We start from the raw sequence: 19,703 nt of genomic DNA, 5'->3' as shown, positions 1-19,703 counted from the left end.
CAATGCTAAGCATTCCAGGAGATGCACATCAATGAACTTGGGATAAAACCAATGCTCGCTTTGTACACAGAGTGTACATCACTAAGTGAGGTAGTGCCTCTCAGGAAAGAGTTTCAGGAGCAGGACAGTCTGGATAGCAGAATAGATGCATGAAAGCGTGTTAATGACCAAGGGCAACATCATATTGGTCTGTAAGATCACAAAACGTTATTGAAGACGGAGAAGAGGGAATAAATAGAACAGAGGTGTTCAGTGCTTGTTATAATATAATAATTAGAGGGCAGTCAATAAGATGGCTCATGCAGTAAATGGATAGCAATGAAAAGCTCAGAATGGCAGAAATTTGAATAGGTATAGACAGAGAGACTGATGTGTGGGCAAGAGGTCCATTAGACAACAGTTAGGGTGCAATCTCTGAACTGGTGATTTCTGTCTGTAGTTGGCTGAGGACCACCAGGATTACCTGCTTTTTTTGTACTTTTCCTTGAGTACTCTCTGTTGCCCGTTTTCAGGGACAAGACACTCTCTGAGTGGTCTGACCAGAGGCTGCTGGTTTTGTTCTTACATAAACGCTGGGGCAATTTAAGTCTAAATGTCAGTATCCTATCTAGCTCATTAATCTTTAATGAATCAGAGTCAAAAGTTCTATGTGCATTTGTTGTTTCACATATACATCTCTATTCAAAGAACAGAAATCGTAGTATCTGACAGACTTAAGTATGTAGCACAGCTTGAATTTTGAATCCAGTATTGCATGTAAATGTGTAGAGTATTGTCAGTGAGCTCTTTGTATTTGGTTCATAGATGTTTGAGGGGAAAAAAAGCACCACAAAAGAAAACTTCCTCAATTAACCATGAGTTCAAAATTAAAGAAAATTATAAACCTGCCACACATGAAACCATCAGTGAGATTTGCTCAATAAATTATTTGCTGCAACTTACTCAGCTTTAGTTTACATATAGTTTAACTTAACAGTTGTTTAGTTTTTCTAGCAGATATAATAAGGGCACAGGAGTGGTACTTGGGCAGATAGTGACTGCAGTGTGAAATGATGAAGTCCACCACGCCGAGTGCTGGAGTAAATGCCACTTAAATATCATTTATTATTCTGTGTTTCATGTGAACAAATAGAAAAAAAAAGATGTTTGCATGGGAAAAGCTTTATAGCAAGAAAGCTGTTGGGGAGGCTGGCAGTTCTCTTTCTGAAACAAAGATGTTACCACTGGTAATGATTTTATAACCTTTATGCCAAGACTAATCATATAGCTGTGACACACACTGTAGAGTTTGGTTATGTGAATAAATGAAGAACAGAAAGACATGATGAGAATCAGAATAGGTCTGATAGATGGGGGACAAATAACCTAATCAAGGAAAAAGGGAAGGGGTACCACCAATAATGATTATCCATCAGGCGCTGGCTTTAGTTCTGCTTGTAAGGTATTTCCTTTCAGGTCAAGGAGGAGTGAATTAGGGATAGCTGTCAAAAGCAGCATATTTGTGGTCTAGAACACAGCCTTACAGATCAAACAGGAAGTAGGAAAAGCCTTGCAAACAATCTGCCTACTTTCTAGGTTGATCAGACGTTACCTAGCAGTTCTGTGAAATCCTGGGAACTGCAGAAGCAGGATTGTTGGATTTCCAGTTTTAGGCTGTGCATATATACTTTGAACAGAGGTGTTTCTTTCATGCTTTCATTTCTGGGTTGGTATAAAAGTAAACCAGTAGAAACAATTTTTATCCAGAGAGTGAATCTTTCTCCAGATCAGTGCTCCAGGCATGCAGGAGCACTGGTTTTTATTGTTGTTTCACATTAAGGAAGCAGCAATGTGCATGTGTTTATAGTATTGATCCAAAAGATTTTCTGAATATTCTGTGTGTCCTCTGTGCTAGCCGCATCTCTCTACAGAGTAAAGTTTGAAGTTCACATGCTTCTAAGAGCTCACATCTGTCACATTGCACACAGAGATTTTTTTCCCTCATCTGCTGCTCATGCAGAGTAAAAACTTTGAGTCACTTGTTATACATCCAGAGCTGGCAACTGCACTTCAGCATCACAAATGTGATAACTATACACACTAGATGGCAAAATCTTTGAACATTCAATTTTATATCCTGACCATTTGGAAATGTTAAAAACTCTCATGAGGAAAGAAATTGTACCCTGAAAGCAACATATAAAATAAGGGTAAATGCTAAAATGATTTCTTAATTAAATAAAAACAAACATTTACTTACTATGTGCCATGGGGAGAGAACTTTCCAATTAAGATGAGCTTCTAAAACACAAGGTGATATGTTTAATTCAAACCAATGCTATATGTTTTATTTTTCAGAATGTTACTTTCTATAAAAAAAATACACAGAAAAAGTGGTGGCTTGCATGTACTTGGAGAGAAAATGAAGCCGTCTAGTCTTGCTGGCATAGCATAAAAAAGCACATTTTGTATCATTAAGATGGGATTGCTTTTACATAGCAGTAAAAGGAGAAGTAATTTGCAGTATTATCTGGGGAAGGGAAGAAAAGAATGAGTTGGAGTCAAGCAGTGATAGAAAGTGAACCAGCACATGTGACTTTCAGAGAAAAAAACTCCTGAGTTATATTCCATTATTTGATATTTTTGATGTTGGAGAAAGAGTATATTTACTTCCAAATGCTTGATAAAATGATGAAAAGTAGTAACTATCAATAAGCAAAGATTCTGCTTTGAATCCAGGTTCACGTTACACTTACCTGCCCAGAGAATATTTAAACAGTGAACTAAAGCAGCTGTGAGCATTATTTAGCATAAACAATGTGAAAGATAACTTGAAAAACCATGTGTCCTCTCAAGAAAATTTGCATCCTTTAAGTTTTTCCTGATACCTAAAGACTTGCTGTGAAGTCCTAACCTCACAGAATTCAGTGTTTTTTTCTGGTTGATTTCAATAGGGCTTGGATTTTGGTTTTCCTACGGAATTAATACATAAGACTCCAGTATGTGAAACTAGCTGATAGTTCGTCTTTGGAAAAGTAAAATGAAATGGAAGTGATTACAGACATGAATGTGACCAGGACACACTGAAAAAATGATTCATATGACATTTTTATTGACATGTTGAGGAGGGAAGGACTTTGTATTTTTGATCTTATCTTGGTTATTGCTGTATAAAAAGAGAGAGCAAGTAAAAGTCTACCTTCACTCACACCCCAACACTATTATTTAATGCTCAGTTCCTTTGTAATATGATATAGTGACTATGATCCTTCAAATAGTGTTTTTCATGATGTCCGTGAATAGAACAAGTATTTGTGGGCCACTGGCAAGCAAATATGCATAGAAGATAATTAGGTGAATATGTGACTTTTGGAGCACTGCAGACATTATGTCCTTTATGGGAAATTCTAAATGCAGAATTAAAAAAAGAAAAGAGAGTTCTCCAAGTATGCTTATTTTGAATACATGACAATATATGTGGGCTTTCAAAAATATTTCTGTTTTCACAATGAATTTGCTTAGGAGGGGCCTATATGATGATATTAGGAGACCTGAAGGGACTGTTTCCATTTGCTTTGCCATCTCTCTCTTTTCACTGCAATCCTCAGAAGGGTAGTTTGACTTTGGTGACCAGGCTGCCTTCAAGTTAAATAGCCAAAGTCAGCAGAGTACGTTTCAGTAAAAAATCGGATTGCTGTGCTTGACAGGGCTGAGAGCCTCTAGGATGTGGTGAGGTATTTGTATTGAGTGTGATGTACCAGAGGGCACTGAAATAGCTCTTCAGGGCCAATGCTTTCTTTTTCGAGGTATCAGTGCTCAGAGGGCAGGCTGATAAACCACGTAAATAGAGGAAGGCAGCATCTTCTAATCCACATAAATCAAGGCAGAATTCAAACCTACATGTGTCTTATGACTTTTGTCCCTGTGGAGATCATAGTGAGGAAGAAAATAAAGTTTTGGAGCAGTCAGGTTCCCACACAACAATAGGGATTGTGCTTTATTACTAGTTTTAAAGCAACTTTATAAATCAGTATGGCTTGATGAATGCCCAGAGCTGAACATAACATCTTTATTCATGTGATTTTCAGCAAAACTTTTCTCCCACTATGGTCTGTGGTGCTACAGGACAGCAGGAATACTAGCACTGTCTCACCGCTTTTTGATCTGAATATCTATTAAATACGCGAGGCTGCTGTTGAGATATACTCCTACTGTGATATCCAATTCTCAGTGGTTTCAAAATAGGGGTCTTTCACTAAAGGTAGACTTCCAAATGGCACTGAAAGTCCACTTTGCAGCCCTTACATCAAGTCAGATTAAGACTGTCTTGCTGTACATGAGTTAGCATCTGTCTGATGTTTGTCTCCACGTAGGTGTCTGTCCACCTCAGTTGCCATCAGCTCTCTTTAAGCACTTTTATGATAAGATTAATCTATTTAAGACATCCATTTTAAGGATGAAATTGAATACAAAACTCTTCTCTCTCGGTTTGCAGTAAAATGAAAAATGGTATCTGCATAATCCCAGATAATAATGCATAATCATAATTTCCCTCCTGGGTCATTCAGACCTGCCTTGCCATTTATGCCTCAATACTTTTGAACCTAGTGAAAAGAAATTTGAACTGTGCACAAAGATTTGCTTTATGTTCTAGACCCAATATAGGATAAGCCAGGTGGACCTGGGGACATGTTCATGGAATGCTGTGTCTTTTTCAGTGATGCAACAGTCATTTTCAGACTACTTAGGAAATCATTAAGTTAACGTAGTTTCTTTGCATTAGGAAGAATATTTTTGTTGCTTTGGTCATATTCAAATTTTCTTTTTTGAGAAAAGCTATTTATTTATTTTTCATGGTGAGAGGAGAAAAGTTTTCAGGGTGAGAGGGGAAAGTATCTTCTGTATGCTAAGCATCAGAATTCAATTTTCAGTCTTTACCATTTTTTAAGATGAATTGAAAAACCATTGTCTGTATTACCTTCTGGCAAATTGGAGCTTGCTTTAAAATGGATAGCTCCTGCTATATAGACTGGGGGCCAACTTCTGTAAAACAACAAATATTATGAATAAAATTAGTTATATGGATAATTTTATTTGCATGCTTTCTACCAGAACCTGGGACTGAACAATCTCTCACTTTTATGATTTCAAGATACAAATGGATTATCATAATCTGTTTATATACTAATTTTTCATAGTGAAAATAAGCTGTAATGGTTATGGTACTCATAGTTTGAGCAGTTGCAAGGCAATATTTTTTTGGTGTTACATGTGGTGATTTGGGAATAAGCAGGTGGTAGGGGGTGATATGGGCTTCATATCCATGGCCAAATTCATATTTCACTCTTCCCCTTAGCTGTTTTTTGTGTTTATTATGCATGATTATTTGTGAGGTTTTAGTAGTATCTCTGCCATGACAGAAAAATGCTGTTAAATTTCCAGAATTGCATTGATCACAAAAACATGGAATAGTTGGGGTTGAAGTGGACTTCCATATATTATCTATTTCAGCTTCTTCCTTTGTTTAAGGAATGTCAGCTAGTGCAGGTGGCATGGGACAGTGTCCAATTGGGTTTGAGCATCTCCAGGAATTGAGGCTTCGCAATCTGTCTGAGCAACCTCATGGTAAAAAGAAAAGTTTTCTTCTATGCAGACATAATTTCTAGTTTTTCTGCCTTCTACTTGTTATTCCTTGATGATGATTTCTTTGTGGCCTGCTCCAGGATTCCATATTTTTCTTAGAATTGCAAGCACAAAACTCACCCAACACTCCATTTGTGCCTCACCAGGAGTGAGGAGAGAGGAAAGATGAGCTTCCTTGATCTGCCATCAATGCAAAATGCTGCTGGCCTCCTTTGCTGCAAAGGCACATTGCTGGCACATGATCCATTTGTTATCCACTGAGACACTCAGGTCCATTTCTACAATGCTGCTTTGCAGCCAGTCAGCATGATATCTGGGAGAATAAACCTCTTAATGCCAAACTGGCTTTTGTTACTGTGATTGTAACTCTAAGGAACAGATTTGCATTAAGACTTCCATGTATGAATGCTGAATGTCACAGAAGAGAACCTTTAGTCATTGAGCTGCAGAAGCTGAGATCCGTAAGCTGGGAGGCCTACAGTGGGCATATGGAAGAATAAATGCCTTGGAATAGGACCAGTGTGTTTAGTGAAAGCTCACTCAAATTAGCTATTTAAGCAGGAAGCTGCCTACTCCAGCTGAAAGTGAAGTACTGAGGATCAGCTTATGTCCTAAAATCCATTCTCCATCTACTCAAATTTTTTCCTTGGCACCTGCTAAAGGAGGGAAGTTCCTACTGTAATTTTCTTAAAAACCTGAATGATGGCCATTTTCTCCTCTTTCCTTCCCACCAAAACCAGGGTTAAAGCCCTTATTCAGTGTTTTGAAGTATCAATTTTAGTTCTGCCATTTATCTGAGAGGGACCACTTTTCAGGAGAGTGCCCTAAAGTCAAGTTAGATACTGAAGCTCTTGCACTTCACATAACAGATTTAAATATTCAATGGATATAAGAGAACAGATGATTTTTTAGTTTAGTGAGTCATGAGAGAAGCAGAGGCCTAAACCTTTTGCTCCCTTCTCATTCCCTTGTCTTTAATTGTGTTATACCAAATGTGACAGCTTCAAGAGAAAAGGTAGAAAGCATCCTTTCATCTTTCAAAAATTATAAGGTTTTACCCAGCTAATGGATGTAGGTCACAGATACTCTGCAAATTTCATCCATAAATCTGTTTGAAGAGACTGTTTTTTACCACACATTTGTACAGTACTTAGATATTTGAGTACAGATGATTTTACTTAGGAGCCCAAACTCTGCAGATTGCTGCAGCACAGCCAGCAGTGACAACTTATGAAACATCATGATTATTTTCATTTGTGTTGTGATGGTGGATTTTTCCCCATTACATGTTGAATTGTGTCACTTGTCTCCTTTGTCAGCTGAAGAGAGAAATGTTACAAAAATAGTCTCCTCTTTTTAAGAAGTTTTCATGTTTAGATGAAAAGAGCAGGATGTCAGAAGGATTATCTATTAAATATTATATATATTACAAAAAATATTAATCGGAGTTAAGTGTACCATACTGTGCAGATTGGTACTTAGTTAACAATTATCCTTCGCAGCACAGTTTAAAAAAACAAAACAAAGCATGGTTTCATGGCAGATTAATCTCATCAGTAATTTGATGTTAGGCTGCTACAAAATTTTAATTCTTGATGAGTTTGCTACTAAATTATTTTTCTGTATAACTGCATTGCTTTTATATAGCTTTTCAGAGTAAAATTCCAGGATTAATCACATCACGCCTGCTCTAAGCCATCCATCACTTCCTAAATGCTTTTGATTTTCCTGGAATGAAGATGTGTGCTCTGGGATACAGCATCAGAGTGACTTCCAGAGGTCAGAGCAAATCTTGTGTTGCGCAGAGCTGAAGGAGTATGCACCACTTGCATGTCTCTGAAGACTGCCAGTGCCTGAGGCAGCATTACAATGCCTGGGAAATCAGCTCTATACCTCAGCTTCCCTCACCTTAAGGATTTCTTGAAGAACATCTAGGGTAACACTGGTATTGTGTTTACTGTGACTAAGGTTTAAGATGCCCATTATAGTTGTTCCATTCTTATTCCATTTCTGTTTATGTTTTTTTTTTTCTTTTTTTTCTCCCTGAGTTTTTTCCTCTACTGTGTCAGACGAATTCTTTTTTTTTTTGCAGATTGCAACCAGCAATTAAAGCTCTAACTAGCCCCCATTTTGATTTTGTGAATCTATTGTCCTTCAGTTTTGTATGTGCAGATCCACTGTCTTCAAAATGTAGTCATAGTGCAATAACCTTATCTGGATAACCTTATGAGGAATGTGAATACTGTAATTGTTGTCAACTGAGGGACTAGATCCACACTCACCACATACTGAAATTCCCATTTGTTCTGATAGGCAATTTAGGCATAGAGTAACATAGAGTCAGAGTCAGATTTGTCTGTTTTGTTCTCCTGGACCCTTGGATACCCTTCTATCCTGACTATGTTCCAGATGGTCTAGAGTAGTGGGAACAGTGAAGGAAAAGGGTGGGGTTGAAAAAAAAATAAATGGAAAGGATAAGACAATTAGTAGTTTACATGCTTTTAACTTCTGAGTTACTGGTTTGCAACTTGTTTCACTGCAGTTCATATGTACATACAGGCAAAACAGCAGACAAATAATCCCAAGACCTCTTTTTGATGCTCTTCCCAGGTGCTCTCCATAACTTGCTCTCACTCCCTTCCAAGCCTTGGTTCCTCCCACCTCTGACCGCTGTGAAGGTTGTGTGAAATCTGAGTACAAACTGCAAGAAACCCTACAAGTATGTGGGTTAGTCTGATAGTCTACTATAGTAGTTATAGTAACTGGAAACAGTCTTTCTACGTCTTAAGAAAAATGAGAATGTTATATTCAGCATTTTCAATAACAAGGATATAGAAGCTGATGCAGAAATTTTAGAATTAAAGTTTATCTCCAGTAAGGTACAGGGAGACAGATGAGATGACCGTAGCTATTCTTTCCGATCTTTGGATCTACTATCTCAATGTGCTAACTAAATTTGGTATAAAAGACTGTGTTTGCACGAAATCTTTTCATTTGTCTGAAGGCACATTGTTGCGTGTTTGACATCTAGATATCCTACTGCTCTACAAGCTCAGAACACAAAGATAGGCCCCACCTTCTCAGAAAGAATTTCAGCAGTTGTGAACTGGAGTAGTGTCACTGATTTTTAGATGTGTATTTTAGATTACAGTGGTTGAGGATCATGGTCACAATGGCTGTGAAGAAAAAGAAGACAGAAATAAATGCGTATACGAAGCAGTCTTCTGGAAGAAGCCCTCCAGTGTAGAATTGCTTTGTTCCATCACCAGAAATATTTTCAAATGTTACCTGACTAGCTTGGATAATGCAGCCTTCCTCCAGAGCTCTTCTTTCTGTGTCTGACAGGGTAGGCAAGGAGCAACACTTGGAAAGATGATCAGAGCTGCTGTTTCTCGTTCATATCACAGACATGTTTTACCTGTTGCAACCCTGCATAAATTACAGAAGTCTTTTTGCTACTCTGAGAACATACTTGCAAGGATGTACTGCACCATGATGAGAGCTGGACAAAGCAAATCTCTCAGGCCACCCTTGCAGCTGTTCAGCTTCACCACTTCTGAGCTCTTTTATGTACTTTGTGACCCCATCAAGGAGTGGTTAGTCAGTAAAGACAGGACAAATCTTATTCTGTGAAGTATATGAATATATATGTATAAGGTATTTATAGGTATATAGATAGGTTATCAGTAAGACGTAAGAGGAAATGTGACTAAGATTGTTTTTAAATATCTTTGAAAACATTACCAGGGCAAATTTGATCCCCAGCCACCAGAGCTGCAACCTAAATATTAAATTTTTGATCACATCTATTGTCATTTCTTAAGGGCTCTATGTAGCAAATCCTTAAGAGAAAACATTTTGGAGATTAACTTTCAAATGCAGATAACTAATTAAGAGATTGAAGCAGTGCTTGGATATGCATGAGCCCTGAGGCAATAGAAACCACTGTCCTGGAAATACATGTGCCTTCTTGTTTTACTATTCTTAGCTGCATGGATAGTTACACAGCCTCAGCCACAGCTGCCCTTTGTTGTACAGATGGCTAACAAAAGCCTGGGATGCTTTCCATTGAGAGAATGACAGTAAATGAACTGAAGCTGTGCTGAAGTTCTGGTTCTTAGTGAGCAAGGGAAATGCACAGATGGTAAATTTTGCCTTTGCTATCTTAAGAGCTGTTTTTCCAAAATCAATTATTTAATTGTGCTTCTCCATTATTACTTTTTTTGTGAGTTCTCATATTTGAGAAGTGAAATATGAATTTAAGTAATAACCACAGCAAATCCTGTTAAATTATTTCAATTGCAGTTCCAGAAGTGGGTCAACCTGGATTTTGGATGTTTTGGCTTCTCAGTTAATTTGAAGTCTTGGGAATGAAGGAAATATGTGGATGTAATGTGATGGTAGGCCAGCTGAGATTTTAACCTGGCTCATTGTATTCTGCCCCGCTGGGGAAGCAGCCCTACACTTTCTTGGATTCTACACTTTAGGACAGAAATGCTTTAAAAATGATGCCATGTCTTGACACTGAAACTCTCTGAGACACAGCACAAGTGCACGAGGAAAACTTGAGCACTCCTGCACCTTTAATAGGCTAGGATCCTCTGCTATATTTACAGCTTTCTTTGTTACATCAAGTCCAAAATGCAGTGTATCTATAATTCTCCCTTCTGTAAGCAAGAGTATATATAGTACTTATAGTATGATTGTCCAGACTATCCATCCTACTTAGTCCCACCATGGCTTTGTTGTGAAATGCCATATTGATTTTGTTTTATTTCGCTGTGATTTGTACCATTCACTGTCTTTGATATCTGGTCTCTGCAGAGACCAGATTTTACTATTCATGAGCATTTGAATTATCAGCTGTGAGGTACATACATACTGTAGGAAGATGCACACTGTGGTGGGTGGGAGGATTTTTAACTGATTTTCCACTAGTTTGTGGCAGTACTGGATTCCTTTTTAACCTGTCTGATCTTTCATTGACTTCATACCATGGAGAAAACTTGCATCTCTTTTTGCTTTTATCATCACTTTTTAGATACATGATGATATATAAAATTACATCTTCCTGAAATATTTAGCACTCCTTTAGGGGCAAGAAATAAATATCATTTTCTGCTCTTTATAACATAGATGTAAAATTTGAAGCTCAAAGTCAATTTTGTATCAGAACATTTCTATGTCAGAAAATGGTGTTATGATAAATTGAAATATTTTGCAAGGACTTGTCAATTTCTCTAAAACTTGAGGAAGACTGCCAATAATGCTGCTTCTGAGGTTTTTTGTTTTATTTTCCTTTTGATTGCTAACTCTAGCCACCATCTCTCTTTGCCTGCCCTGAATATAGGACAATCCCGACTTACCATATCTGTACCTCTGGACTCTTCTGCTCCTTGGGATGCTCATATGACCAAATGGCTCATTAGTCTGCCTAATTACTCTGATCTTTAAGTGCTCCGAGCCAGGTCCGATCTCTTTGGTCAGTTTGACTGCATTGTTCTTAAAGTGATTCCAGTGAGGTTAGATGGGCTCATAAGTTTGCCAGTTGGTAGGACTTGTAGCCGTCTGTCTGCTCTGCAGCTTGTGAATAGGCTATTGCTTGGATTCTGGTTCATTCGAAGGCAGGGGAGCTGACTGACCCCAAAGAAGTGTACTGGCTTCTAAGAGTATGGGAAAAGAAATGTGTGAGGCTAGAGAGTAAAAATAAATTTGAGCAAAGATGTTTATACATACTCCTAATGTCTCTGCAGATGACAATAAACCTTGTTGGTACCTTTAGTACACCACCGGCCACAAAATAGGAAAAGGGAATTTCTGAACATGTGTAAGAATGCAACTGAAAAGTGCATCTAGATCTTCAAACAGAAAAGCTTTAGATTAAAAGCACCTAGAAATATGAATCGTGTTAATTTTTTTTTCCTTGAAGAAATGCAAAGCATAGCAATAATCTAAAATACGTTCCCTATACCAAGCTGAAAAGTATATTCCTAGGAATCAGTATATTTTAAAATTGTTTTTAAAACATTTTGACTGCCTGGTGATAATGAGTTGAAAGCTTCTAGAATCAGAAGAGGAAAGTTTTCTTCTCCAACCCAGCTTTACCTTCCAAAGTCAAGACCAAAGGACTGTTAAAGAGCTTATAAATGTGTCACCCTAATTGGCCTACAACTTTTAATATGCTGGAGTTGATGGGTGAATAAGAAATGCATCGGCTTTGAAAATAAGTCAGGAATAAAATAATTTCCTACAAGAAAATAGGAAGATTAAATTTACTTGCTGCAAGAAAATAAAAATTTGCTTATCAGTGGCTCCTAAATTTACTGGACTGGAGCTTTCTAACATCATGTTAAAGAATCAATACTACTGATCTAAGACCAGCGTAAATTAGAAAAGCTATATTGACTAAATTTGAGCCATGCTGATTTACACTACTTAAGAATCAGACCACAGAGCAGATGTTTAATAGAAAATGTGTAATATTTACTGCTGAATAAATAAGTGAAAATAATTAGATATGCACCTAAGTAATTTGTCCCTTGCTGTGTTTGTATGAACATCAGTGTTACCCAGTAATCCTGTAGAAAATCTTTAATTTGCAAACAGATGGCTAGTAGAAGACCTAGTTATTTTATCCAGTGTTTTTGTAAGTATTGGGTGAGAGCAAATGAAAAATCTCTGTGTGCTGGTTTTTTACTTTTTTTACTGGTAAAGCTGTTATCCCTTTCCTCTGAACTACAGGTACAGGTTACAAAGAGAAGATAAAACACTTCCCTGGCATGGAATTTTGTGCATTGCTGACGTGCATGTGGCACTGACCTTTGCCATAGCACTTGAAACATCACTGAGCCTGGAGACTAAAAGTTCTGCTTGTTCATTAAAGGGGAGACAATTTAGAAAAATCTTTAGGTCTAAGCCAAGGTGCATGATGAATGAAAGTTATTAGCTAGGAAAATCTATACAAACTGAGAGACTGCATTGGATGGGACTAGATGTGAGCACAAGGAGAGATCAGATATTAAATAAATATGATTATGTTATACAGCTTTATCAAAGATGCTACAGAAATGGGTGAACTAATAGTATCCCTCTCTGGAGGTACTCTTGTCTTAGACAGATTAACCTGTGTGGCTGGCAGGTGGTTTATCTACACAGGAAGGGGTAGACTTGATGTTCATATTTTTACAAGTTCCTTTCATTCTTCATGCCCCAGTGGCCTTTGATTTTAAGTTGTAGAGGTCTCCTCTAATGATAATTATTTTGCTTTAGACATATCAAATGCATTTGTTTGCTGCATAAGTGCATCTGACTTTGATCAGTTTATGTTCAAACTGTAGTATTACCTTAATGGAGACTTATCTTGTAGATCATATTTACTTAGACTCATATAAGAAAAAAAAATTCATGTCTGACTTGGATTGTATTAACACTGATTTGCAGAAATATTTGTTCAATTATTCCATTGTCATTATTCAAATGTGTAATCTAACATTTTGGCTTTATTTATAATGTATTCAGGTACTTCTTTTTCTATTTAAATAAAAGGAAGTTTGTACTTCTCTTCAAGTAAAACCACTTTTCAGATGATATTGCAGTTAACTGAAGCTTTAATTGCTGTAGATGAACATTATTACAATGTTTAAATTGGATTTTGAAAGAAAACCTGAAGCATTTTTTATATTATATTTTAAAAAAGTTCAAGGCAGTAGATTTAATTTGGGTAAAATAATTTGAAAGGATTCTAAGGCTTTACACACTTTATTAAAACTTTGAAGTAATGAATGAAAGGCAAAAAGTTAGGATTGTTACCAACTGTTTGAATGCTGTGCAGATATGCTATCATTAAATATACATCCAAAACACGTATTCTTGAAATATTCACAACTTCCATAACACACTTTTCCATAAAACTTCTCTAACCAGTACATACCCATGGAGTATTAAGTGTTTTAGTGAGAGGTCAAAGGAAAATTGAATTCTTATGCACATGGATTAGGTTTGTATATCTCAAATGGTTGCCAGGGATAGCAGTGAAATTGTGGAAGGAAAGAAACAACATATTCCTGGTAAATTACAAAAACTCAGATTCACGCTTTTAAAGCCTATTCTTAAAACTCTGTACTGTGGAACAGCTACAGTTTTGTTCATGTGTCACTATGTCTATTGGTTTAGGTCTTTGTCAATGTGCAACGGATGCCTAGTAAATGGAAAGTAGTTCTAAAGAAGAGGCAACAATGGCTGCTTGATCCAGTCCAGCAGTTACTTCTGTCTGGCCCAGGAACGCAGCAGGTCAAGCAGCTCATCTCTGTGACTAATAACCCAGCTACTGAATGATGTGGGGCTCCTATGGTCAATGCACATAAGGCTGGCACACAGAAGGATTTCCCGTAGTCTTCAACCAAGTTCAGTCTGGAATGTAGGTAAGAACTGCTCCTTCATGAGAGCCTGGATTATCTTTGAAGTTAGGAATTATGAGCTGGGTGTTGTGAACTACCAGATAAAGTGTGAATCTTTATTCACCAGAGTGGGCCTGAGTGATTTCATAACATCAGGATATCACCGCTAGCTCTTTTTGCATCTCTTTCGCTTGCTGAATCTGGCAACACCTTCTCTCCCTTTCTCCACACATGGTGTTTAAGTACTGCCAGCCAAAATCGATCATATTTTGTGTTGGCATACAATCTGCCAGCAGCCTGATTCAAACAGTCAGCCAAGCATGCTGTCTGAAGCATACGGGTGTCAAAATTTGGTTGGTAATCAAATGAAGATGCATCTGCTCATACCATTTTCCATACTTTTGTAGAGTTAGGAAAGTAAACTGTCTTGGAATTTTGACATATCTACTTCAGGTAGGAACACAAAATCTGAAATACAGAAGGCTTTTCTTTTTTTTAATGGGAAAAATAATAACCTCATTAATGTTCTTCCTATTCCTTTAACATGATAGCTGTTGTTGCTTCTGTTCTATAAGATGTAAATATTCACCATCAATAGTCAAACAGGATATGTAGACCTTATCTAAGCCTGACGTGACTTGCTGGAGTTCTTACATATGTATATTTCTTATTATAGATGCAAAATATATCAGACACATTAATTTTTCTGGTATTTATCATAGTAATTCCTAGAATGAAAGACATTTTAATGAATTTTTTTTCCAGTGTTGATATAGCTACATTTCTAATATACACACTGGTATACACTCTGATATACACACTTTTTGCCTACTTTGCTAGCAAAAATTGTAGATATTCACCTGATCTTAGGAACCAGCTCTTTTTTTATCAGCTCATTGATCAGCGATTGATAGAAAAACTGTAAAAAATACAGCTGTAAAAATATAACAGTTTGAGTAGTGTGGAATTTGATAATGGGAAGATAACAGTAAAATGCAAGTAAGCTTCAGAATAAATCTCTACTGTAGGAGTATAAGAAGGACCTTTTGATCAAAACAGTACAGCAAAGACTTTTCTGAAGATAAGTACTGGTCTCAAACTTTTTAGACACAACTGTACTTGGCAAATGTTATATTGAATGGAGCTGAAGAAGATACTATCCTGTGTTTAATATCTTTATTATTAGATGTTTATTTATTGTGGGGCATGACTTTTAGTTAAAGGGTTACAGTATGTTCATGAAATGTGTCTAAAAAAATTAGCATACTAAATAGATGGAGCAGTCTACAGCTCTGAAGTGAGCCTGAATGGAAAACATTTAGAATCACAAAATAAAAAATTGAGATCCCCTCATTTCCAGGATAATCCCTTGGATTAAATAGTCTAGGTTACATTTTTCCTTGCCATGATAAAACCACAGGAATGAAACCTATGCAAACCTTTCTATGAGAATCCTTACAGTGAGCTTCTGAAAGAAATACTCCCTCTGGAGGAAATCTAGTATGATGGGGAAGTAATACATGACTGAAATCTTCATGAATACCTGTATAAACAGATTATTTTTACCTCTTCTTTGTTCCTTGCCTATTGCCCCACTTTCTCATTGTCTCTGGTTTGAGCCTTTTGTCCTGCTACGTTATGTAAGGGTGGGTGGAGGCAGGCTGTTGTCCATTTCCTTGGGAATGACCTGCTGGTCAAGATAGCTCCCATTGCAGAATGGTTACTTCCCATACTCACTGAACTTGATACAGAATGGATTTCTTGTGGCTTCAACAATTTGTTTGTTGTGCTGTTTTTTTAGTAATATCACCCAATTTACTCTAATTTTCTGCCCTTTGTTGTTCACCATGGAGGTTATCAGAGAGAAATCTAAGACATTTTGTTTGTTAGTTTTCAGAACTGTAATTTGTTTCTCTGCCAGCTGCTGAAAATGGAAACTGTAATACAAAAGAGGTTAAAATTTGTCACAAATAAGCATTTAACTTAGCTTTAATGAGCTAGTTACTGTATATTAATTAAATCTAAATAGCTCATTGAAAGATTCTTTCTGTGATTTTTCCTTGCCATCTGGTTAGCTTGTTTTAAATGACAGAAGCAATAAATGCTTAATTATGTTCTTATTAATATATTTTTTGTTCTGAATCTTCTGAGTTTTGTAATGGTCATTTCTCAAGGTATAATGAAAGAATGGAGATTTTATTATCTAAGAGTAATTACTTACATTAACAGTTTTGCTACTTAGTTCTGCTGTATCTGCTGTAACCTGCCTTTGGAATAGTGTCATGCAAACAAGATAAAAATGTTAGCATTTTGCTTGTGTCATGACTGACTTAGAATGAAAATGAGACCTAGTGAGTATCTCCTGAAGCAGATTGTACATGTCTTTCTCCTGCTGTTTCTGTTCAGTAAAACAAAGTCTTCCTTGTAAGGTTGCAGCCTGTGAATTTCTTGAATTTCCCTGTCTCATCAAGCTTTACAGTAGTGGCATACTGAATAGCATAGTCCTCCAGCAGTGTATGCTAACTTGCTGTTTCAGTCATTGCTGCTCCTAGTGGTCTTGCTGTAATTCACTGTTATCACCTCCCTAAACAAAAGGAAATATTTGTTTTTCTTAATTAGTTGATACAATGTGCAGCTGGAGTTGTCAGGTTATTTAGAACAATGTTCTCAATGATTTGTTTCATGCTCTATGAATAGAAAGAAGGAGAAGGAAAGTTTTCCTGTATTGGTTGAGAAAGAAGTCTTCATGAAGGCATGTTGCTGCTTTTGTCACAGCAGTGACAAAAAGTGAACTGATTGCCATTAGATACGAGTACTGTCATTTCCACAAAATCATCTTTTCAGTTTGCATTTAAACACTAATAGCCACATCAGCTCTCGCTCAGTGACATGCTGAGTGACTGAAAGTAAATGACTGCCAGCTGTACCTGGCCATTATCCCTCCTTCAGGGCCACCTTAGTCTGCAGCCATGGATGTCATGCTCAAGTATCCACTGGCTTTACAGGGAAAAAGCTGCAAATAACAAAAAATAAGCCTTGTCCCTAGAGGTCATTTTATTCCCTGCTCAAGCCATGAGGATGCCACGAGCAGTGCTCAGAGTTGAAGCATTTTCTGCTGTTTACTGTGCCCAAATGGGAGTTCAGAGCAGCTTTCTAACAACTGCCACTCTTCATTAGTGAAGAGATAACAGTGTCACGCCAGCTAAAGGACTTTGCCTTTTATACTGCTCAGAAAGTAATGTAGGAGAATAAAATAAAGCACACAAAGGAGACAAGGCCAAAAGAACATCTTCAGACTACAGAATGAGGGGTGGTCAAAGAGTAGGGCTTTCCTCTTGTGAGAAGTGCTAGGATGTTAAGTTTGATTCACAGTAGATCTACATCACTTTATGGTTTCCTGCGCTGCTTATAAGGCTAACTCAGATGTGAGGAGTTATAGATTCAATATCATTTATTAAAAATTGAGACTATGCAAAAGTCCATAGGCAACTCCATACTATGACCAGACACTTTAGCAGCCGAGAAGAAACCAGGGAAGAGCAGGCAGAAGACAATGAAAGTCCTCAAAGCCTACCATCATTTAGCAACTGCCTAATTACATAATTACAGATTAAACAGCAGCCAGTATGATCGTCTTGTAAAATCTCCATGTAGCTGAGGCCCTGCTTTAACATATTTGTGCTTTCACAAATCCATTTGAATACACTTTGCTTTTTATTTTGTTGCATCCAGTATAGATCCATTTTGGTATGAGCAGAAGATTTTAATACCATTTTCTTAATATACAATTTGAATAATTGGGAGATAATGCCAGTTTCATAAGCTATAGTTTGAATATCATTACAAGGAAATAACAGTGTTAAAATTGCATTAACTGCAAAGGTGCCAAAGCACAAAATGCAGGAACTAACTTTGTAATTAAAAATATATAAGGTAAATAACTAAACCCATTGCTATTTTTTTTATTCCATTTCTTCTCTTTTGTCTTCTTGAGCATTGTTTCTTTTCTGCTTATGTTTCAGCCTTGTGATCCTTATTTTGAGAGTGCTAATGGCCGCAGAACTCTACTACTGCAGTTAAAGTAGCAAACCATCTATCAAATAATCTTATTCTACTCTCACACCCTAAGATTCATTCTTTTGCCTTACCTGCTATTTTCATCATGTTAGGAAGGGAAGAGAAACAACCAGAGCTATCACTTTGTTTGCACCGGTTCCCTCTACTCTGCCTGTTAGGAAAGGTTTCTAAATTTTCACCAATAAATCAGACTTTGCTTTTGCATTAGTTGTACAGCTGTCACTTATGCTATAACTGCAAAGACCGCAGAATGATGAGAAAATATTGCAAAGGTATTTTTCACATGACAGGAAAAATGTATGTTTTACTTCAAGTCGAGTTAAGTAAACAGTGACCATAGAGTAGGTGAGGTCGAGTTAAAGAGAAAGCATGGACAGAAGGAAATCTGTGTGACTCTTAAGAAGGAACAACTTCCTGGGGTTTCACCTATGGCATGCATTAGTTACTAAACTAGCCGACTGACCTCTTATGTTCTCTCAATCTGTTGGTGAATTTTGGGATTGTGCACATGTGTAGTCAGGGAAAAAGGTTAGGAGGTGCTCCCATGGAAACTGGCTGAAGGGATAAGGCTCTGAGGACTGTTTGGTCCAAAACAAAGTGATCTCTTTGTTGATTTTAAATAACATTAGCTTTTGGCCTGATTCATCAACATCCAAGTCATGATTGCTTACAGTGCAGTGTTCCTGCATGTGTATTTTTCTCAGCTTAATAGGACTGTATTTGGGAATAGGAACTAGTATTTTAGGCCACAGCACAGAAAAATCTGTTTCTCTCCCTCTCCTTTTTTCTTTTTTTCTTTCTCTCTCTCTCTCTTCTCTCTTTCATTTTATTTTCCTTTCTGTTTCAATTGCTGCTGGTTCCTATTAAACTACATCTCAAAAGCCTACATTTTCCCACAGCAACTGCTACCCATGGAGAGCATGGAGAGCTCAGAGCAGCAAAACTGATGGTGTTTGTTTCCTGTGTAACACCCTAAGGGACGAAAGTGCTGGTATACCTCCTGTCTTCCTAGGAAATAATTTTTCCTGCAGCACAAAGGAGTTTTGCTAGAGAAGTAAGTATAATTTGTAGCCCACTGAGTCATCTTCAGTTTTGTCCTACATATGGAGATACATCTGCCATTGCACCGTTTTTTGAAAACAAGAGTTAGGTAAGATAAGTGGCTAGTTCTTAGAAGAAGTCTGTGGATATGTAGCATACTTCTCAATGCCAGGGCTAGAAAGAGTATAAGAAGGAGAATGAGTACCAGGAAACAAAATGGTTCTTGCAGTCAAGCTCCCATTATTACTTTACAAACATTTCATTGGCAGTCCTGTAAATTCAGAAATTTTGAATGGTCAGAAGAGAGGCCTTAATATGAGGAATTTAAGTGATGACATTGTCTCCAGAACATTAATGATTCAATAGCTCACCTGCTGCAGTCAGTAATTTCTGTTGACAAGAGAAAACCTAATCTTGCAATAATTGGTTGTTTATTCTGTGTGTAAGCACTGCCTGCAAGAGACCCTTCTTGTGATAGTAACTGACCCACGGACAGTTAAATTGGAATGGGCTGAAGAAATTTAACTGTTTATAAAAACTGACATGTCCAAATGAAGCAAACACCTT

The 19,703-nt window shown here is 37.2% G+C and overlaps 1 long non-coding RNA gene across 18 annotated transcripts in view; it reads left to right on the top strand.

Annotated features, from left to right (window-relative positions):
* LOC104909624 (uncharacterized) overlaps nt 1-19,703 on the top strand; it is a 275,598-nt gene that overhangs the window by 87,018 nt on the left and 168,877 nt on the right. Inside the window, exons 3-4 of one of the 18 annotated variants that reach the window (XR_014882103.1) lie at nt 13,795-14,042; nt 18,995-19,149. The exons of 16 other annotated variants lie outside the window; for them this stretch is intronic. This is a non-coding gene — a long non-coding RNA (uncharacterized LOC104909624). The remainder of the gene's footprint in view (nt 1-13,794; nt 14,043-18,994; nt 19,150-19,703) is intronic. One more of the 18 variants, XR_014882102.1, reaches the window with a different exon arrangement.

The sequence above is a fragment of the Meleagris gallopavo genome, chromosome 2 (assembly GCF_905368555.1).
Source record: "Meleagris gallopavo chromosome 2, MGAL_WU_HG_1.1, whole genome shotgun sequence".
Classification (NCBI taxonomy): Eukaryota; Metazoa; Chordata; class Aves; order Galliformes; family Phasianidae; genus Meleagris; species Meleagris gallopavo.
The sequence above is the reverse complement of the archived record's forward strand: the minus strand, read 5'-3'. Positions and strand labels throughout refer to the sequence as shown.